This window comes from Mixophyes fleayi, chromosome 3 (assembly GCF_038048845.1).
Source record: "Mixophyes fleayi isolate aMixFle1 chromosome 3, aMixFle1.hap1, whole genome shotgun sequence".
In the NCBI taxonomy this organism is placed as follows: domain Eukaryota; kingdom Metazoa; phylum Chordata; class Amphibia; order Anura; family Limnodynastidae; genus Mixophyes; species Mixophyes fleayi.
Genome location: NC_134404.1, coordinates 343,122,565 through 343,128,088, shown reverse-complemented (window position 1 = coordinate 343,128,088; position 5,524 = coordinate 343,122,565). Strand labels below are relative to the sequence as shown.

Genomic DNA, 5,524 nt, shown 5'->3' with positions numbered 1-5,524 from the left:
TATCGGTTGTGATTAGTACGCAATCGAATGATTAATATTACAAATAACACCATGCAAATAAGTTCAATCTATTTATTTTAGTTAAAATACATGGGTAGACTGATGGTAGACATCGGTAGATGTAGATGGATGGTATACACCGGTAGACTGATGGTATACACGGGTAGACTGATGGTATACACTGGTAGAAGGATGGTATGCCAGATAGATGGATGGTATGCCAGATAGATGGATGGTATACACGGGTAGACTGATGGTATACACGGGTAGACTGATAGTATACACTGTAGATGGATGGTATACACAGGTAGACGGATGGTATACACTGGTAGCCTGATGGTATACACTGGTAGAAGGATGGTATGCCAGATAGATGGATGGTATACACGGGTAGTCTGATGGTATACACTGTAGATGGATGGAATACACTGGTAGATGGATTGTATACACTGGTAGATTAATGGTATACACTGGTAGACTGGTGGTATACACAGGTCGAATCTCCGGGAGTTTATGGAATCACACAGGTCCCTGGTACATGGAATACCTTCCAGCCATAATATTTTATCATGTGCAGCATTAATATATTGGAGAAGATCCTTGTGGTGATGGTGGGGTTCATGCCATCACAAATAGTGGTCCTGCAAGGCTTCCAAACCACTTTCCAGGGATACTGAAGACACAACAGAATCCAGCGGAGATCCCAATCTACAAGATCAAACGTTAGATGTTAAATAAGACCTTTCACAGGTCATCCCTAGAGTCCAAGGGATTTCTAATCCTCAATAAGGTCTGACTTTATATCTCTGTAATACAAGGGTCACCTGACCTTATACCTCTGTAACACATGGGTCACCTGACCTTATACCTCTGTAATACAGAGGTCACCTGACCTTAGACATAATAGTAAGGAGATTAGACCTTAGACTGTTATAATACAGGTGAGAGCCTACCTTAGATCTGAAGATTCCTCCTCTGAGAATTGGTTGTTATTCATAAAATGACTGTGCTCCTTAAAACATCCCAAGTATGTTGCAGAGAGGAGATCTATGCTGTGTCCTGTAGGACATTTCAAACAGCTGGATTTCTGGCAGTAAACGGACATCCAGTTATTATTTCACTGTCCAGATCTGGTCCTGCAAGGCTTCCAAACCACTTTCCAGGGATACTGAAGACACAACAGAATCCAGCGAATTTCCCAATCTACAAGATCAGACGTTAGATGTTAAATAAGACCTTCACGGGTCATCCCTAGAGTCCAAGGGATTTCTAATCCTCAATAAGGTCTGACTTTATATCTCTGTAATACAAGGGTCACCTGACCTTATACCTCTGTAATACAGGGGTCACCTGACCTTAGACATAATAGTAAGGAGATTAGACCTTAGACTGTTATAATACAGGTGAGAGCCTACCTTAGATCTGAAGATTCCTCCTCGGAGAATTGGCTGGTATTCATAAAATGACTGTGCTCCTTAAAACATCCCAAGTATGTTGCAGAGAGGAGATCTATGCTGTGTCCTGTAGAACATTTCATACAGCTGGATTTCTGGCAGTAAACGGACATCCAGTTATTATTTCACTGTCCAGATCTGGTCCTGCAAGGCTTCCAAACCACTTTCCAGGAATACTGAAGACACAACAGAATCCAGCGAATTTCCCAATCTACAAGATCAGACGTTAGATGTTAAATAAGACCTTCACGGGTCATCCCTAGAGTCCAAGGGATTTCTAATCCTCAATAAGGTCTGACTTTATATCTCTGTAATACAAGGGTCCTCGACCTTATACCTCTGTAATACAGGGGTCACCTGACCTTATACCTCTGAAATACAGGGGTCACCTGACCTTATTCCTCTGTAATATAAAGGTCACCTGACCTTAGACATAATACTAAGGAGATTAGACCTTAGACTGTTATAATACAGGTGAGAGCATACCTTAGATCTGAAGATTCCTCCTCGGAGAATTGGCTGGTACTCATAAAATAACTGTGCTCCTTAAAACATCCCAAGTATGTTGCAGAGAGGAGATCTATGCTGTGTCCTGCAGAACATTTCATACAGCTGAATTTCTGGCAGTAAACGGACATCCAGTTATTATTTCACTGTCCAGATCTGTTCCTGCAAGGCTTCCAAACCACTTTCCAGGGATACTGAAGACACAACAGAATCCAGCGAAGATCCCAATCTACAAGATCAGACGTTAGATGTTAAATAAGACCTTTCACAGGTCATCCCTAGAGTCCAAGGGATTTCTAATCCTCAATAAGGTCTGACTTTATATCTCTGTAATACAAGGGTCACCTGACCTTATACCTCTGTAACACATGGGTCACCTGACCTTATACCTCTGTAATACAGAGGTCACCTGACCTTAGACATAATAGTAAGGAGATTAGACCTTAGACTGTTATAATACAGGTGAGAGCCTACCTTAGATCTGAAGATTCCTCCTCTGAGAATTGGTTGTTATTCATAAAATGACTGTGCTCCTTAAAACATCCCAAGTATGTTGCAGAGAGGAGATCTATGCTGTGTCCTGTAGAACATTTCATACAGCTGGATTTCTGGCAGTAAACGGACATCCAGTTATTATTTCACTCTCCAGATCTCTTATCCGTCCAGGTCTCCAGGGTAGAGGAGGAGGTGTGAATGCAGGGGGTGTTGGGGGTGAAGAGGAGGGGCCTGTGGGCCCGGGGACTAGAAGTAAGGCAGTGTCAGTACAAGGGGAGAGGAGGAGGGAGTGAGGGGGTGTGAATGCAGGGGGTGTTGGGGGTGAAGAGGAGGGGCCTGTGGGCCCGGGGACTAGAAGGAAGGCAGTGTCAGTACAAGGGGAGATTAGGAGGGAGTGAGGGGGTGTGAATGCAGGGGGTGTTGGGGGTGAAGAGGAGGGGCCTGTGGGCCCGGGGACTAGGAGGAAGGCAGTGTCAAAGCAGGGGGAGAGGAGGGAGTGAGGGGGAGAGGAGGAGGGAGTGAGGGGTAGAAGAGGAGGGAGTGAGGGGGAGAGGAGGAAGGTGTGAGGGGGAGAGGAGGAGGGTGTGAGGAGGAGGGAGTGAGGGGGAGAGGAGGTGGGTGTGAGGGGGGGGAGGTGTGAACACAGAGGGTGCTGGGGATGAGGAGGAGGGGGCTGTGGGGGGTTGGGTACGTCTTAACAAAGACAAGAAGCCCGACAGGCTTCAGACCTACACGAAAATTCTGATTGCAGGAAAAAACGAATGGAATATAAACATTAGATTTCTCCTGCAATCGGAATTTTCATATAGGTCTGAAGTCTGTCGGGCTTCTCGTCTTCGTTAAGACAATTAGACAGACAGATTAGACAGACACAGGAGGGCGAGGAGGAAGGGGAGGGGAGAGGTTACACAGGTGGTGAGGAGGAAGAGGAGGAGGGTGGTATTTAGGCATGGGGCGAGGAGGAAGAGGAGGGGGATGACGGCGACGTGGGATAGGTGGAGGAGGGGGATACAATGGAGGAGGGGGATACACGGGAGTGGGGTGCGGGAGAGGGGGAAGAGGGGGGTACTTGGAAGGAGGGAGGTACAGGGGAGGAGGGAGATAGAGGGGAGGAGGGAGATACAGGGGAGGAGGCATGTACAGGGGAGGGGGCGGTGGGGGGTACATGGGAGGAGGGGGGGCGGTGGTAAATGGGGTGAGGAAGAGGGGGGTGCAGGGGGTGAAGGGGGTAAGGAGGAAGAGGGAGGTTTTTGTGCAGGGGGTGATTAGGAGGGGGGAGCAGGGGGTGAAGAGGAGGAGGGCGGAGGCGGTAGAGAGGGTGAGCAGGGGGACGGGGTCGTGGTAGGGGGACAGGAGGATTGGTATTGGAAGGCAGTACCATTATGGCTTGGTTTTCCAGTCAGTGGAGACTAGTGACTGAATGATGTTATAAACACACTTTATATAGAGCTACTGCTGCAGCTGGGGATTATGACATAGATGGGTAATGACATCATAATCACACAGTATACAGGGCTTCTGCATCAGAAGGGGATGATGGGTAATGACATGATAATCACACAGTATACAGAGCTCCTGGGGATGCTGGGTAATGTCCTTATAGTCACACAGTATACAGAGCTCCCGCTGCAGTGGGGGATTCTGGGTAATGTCCTTATAGTCACACAGTATACAGAGCTCCCGCTGCAGTGGGGGATGCTGGGTAATGTCCTTATAGTCACACAGTATACAGAGCTCCCGCTGCAGTGGGGGATTCTGGGTAATGTCCTTATAGTCACACAGTATACAGAGCTCCCGCTGCAGTGGGGGATTCTGGGTAATGTCCTTATAGTCACACAGTATACAGAGCTCCCGCTGCAGTGGGGGATTCTGGGTAATGTCCTTATAGTCACACAGTATACAGAGCTCCCGCTACAGTGGGGGATTCTGGGTAATGTCCTCAAAGTCATGGTTATAGCTCTGTAGTAATGTTTGTAAAATGGTGATGTGTGATACCCCAAAACCTAAGTACTCTGGGGTATATCTATATGTGTTTAATTTGTTAATTTAATTTTTAATTGTTATAAGTGTTAATAAAGATTAAAAAAAAAAAAAGATTCCTGGAGGGAGAAGTGACAGTGGGGAGTGGTTGGTGGTTTCCGGGGGTGACAGTGGGGAGTGGTTGGTGGTTGCCGGGGGTGACAGTGGGGAGTGGTTGGTGGTTGCCAGGGGTGACAGTGGGGAGTGGTTGGTGGTTGCCAGGGGTGACAGTGGGGAGTGTAATACAGTAAATACAGCTTACGCAAGTAGCGTCGTGCATGCGCAATGAGCTACGTTACTTGCGTAAGCTCTATAGTTAGAGCTTGCGCAAGTAACGTAAGTTCATTGCGTACCGGACCTCCTACTAGGTAGGAGGTGTTAGCGTCGGGTCAACACTTTTTTTATTTTTCTGCAATCAAGATTAAAGATTCGGGATGTACAAATTTTTCCCCCGATTTTCACGGGACCAGCACTAGTCAGGCAGCACTAGGGTTAAGCATGAATAGCGGGGGGACCCCACGCTCCGGCAGCTGTATGACAGGGGCAGTGTAACAGTGATGTGTTTAAAACACACTGATACAACACAGGAGAGTTTTGCAAACACAGGAGAGTTAGCTAATCTCGGGAGTGTTTACATCGCCCAAAATCGCCAGAGATGATCAGCGATTTTGAACATCAGTGTCAAAATCGCAGCTTGATACATTTCAAGTTTTTTTTTCAAAACTCGCGGGTAAGCACCCGCGATTTGCCGCGATTTAAACACGCTGGCAAACTCGCACTTTGATACATTTACCCCCTGAAGTGTTGAAACCAGAAAGAGAACTATCTAACACTGGTAAGGTGCAACTTCAACGTATTACTGTAAATAACACCACACGGGGTATTACAGATGTGTTCGGTGGCTCTCAGTTAGTATAGTGTGGTGTAGGTAAGTGTTTATAGCTGAGATGCTGTGGTGGATTAGAGGAAAGCTCTGTGATTATGGTGCAGTGAGTCTCTATGTGTTGTAATATATTGGAATATGATTATTATTATTATTTTATAATATC

The 5,524-nt window shown here is 46.7% G+C and overlaps 1 long non-coding RNA gene across 1 annotated transcript; it reads right to left on the bottom strand.

Annotated features, from left to right (window-relative positions):
- Nucleotides 1-227: 227 nt before the first annotated feature.
- LOC142143062 (uncharacterized) lies at nt 228-2,970 on the bottom strand. The gene is made up of 5 exons (XR_012689486.1): nt 2,436-2,970; nt 1,941-2,190; nt 1,416-1,665; nt 954-1,203; nt 228-708 (listed from the first exon to the last, which is right to left on the bottom strand). It is a non-coding gene; the product is annotated as an uncharacterized LOC142143062 (long non-coding RNA).
- Nucleotides 2,971-5,524: the final 2,554 nt, after the last annotated feature.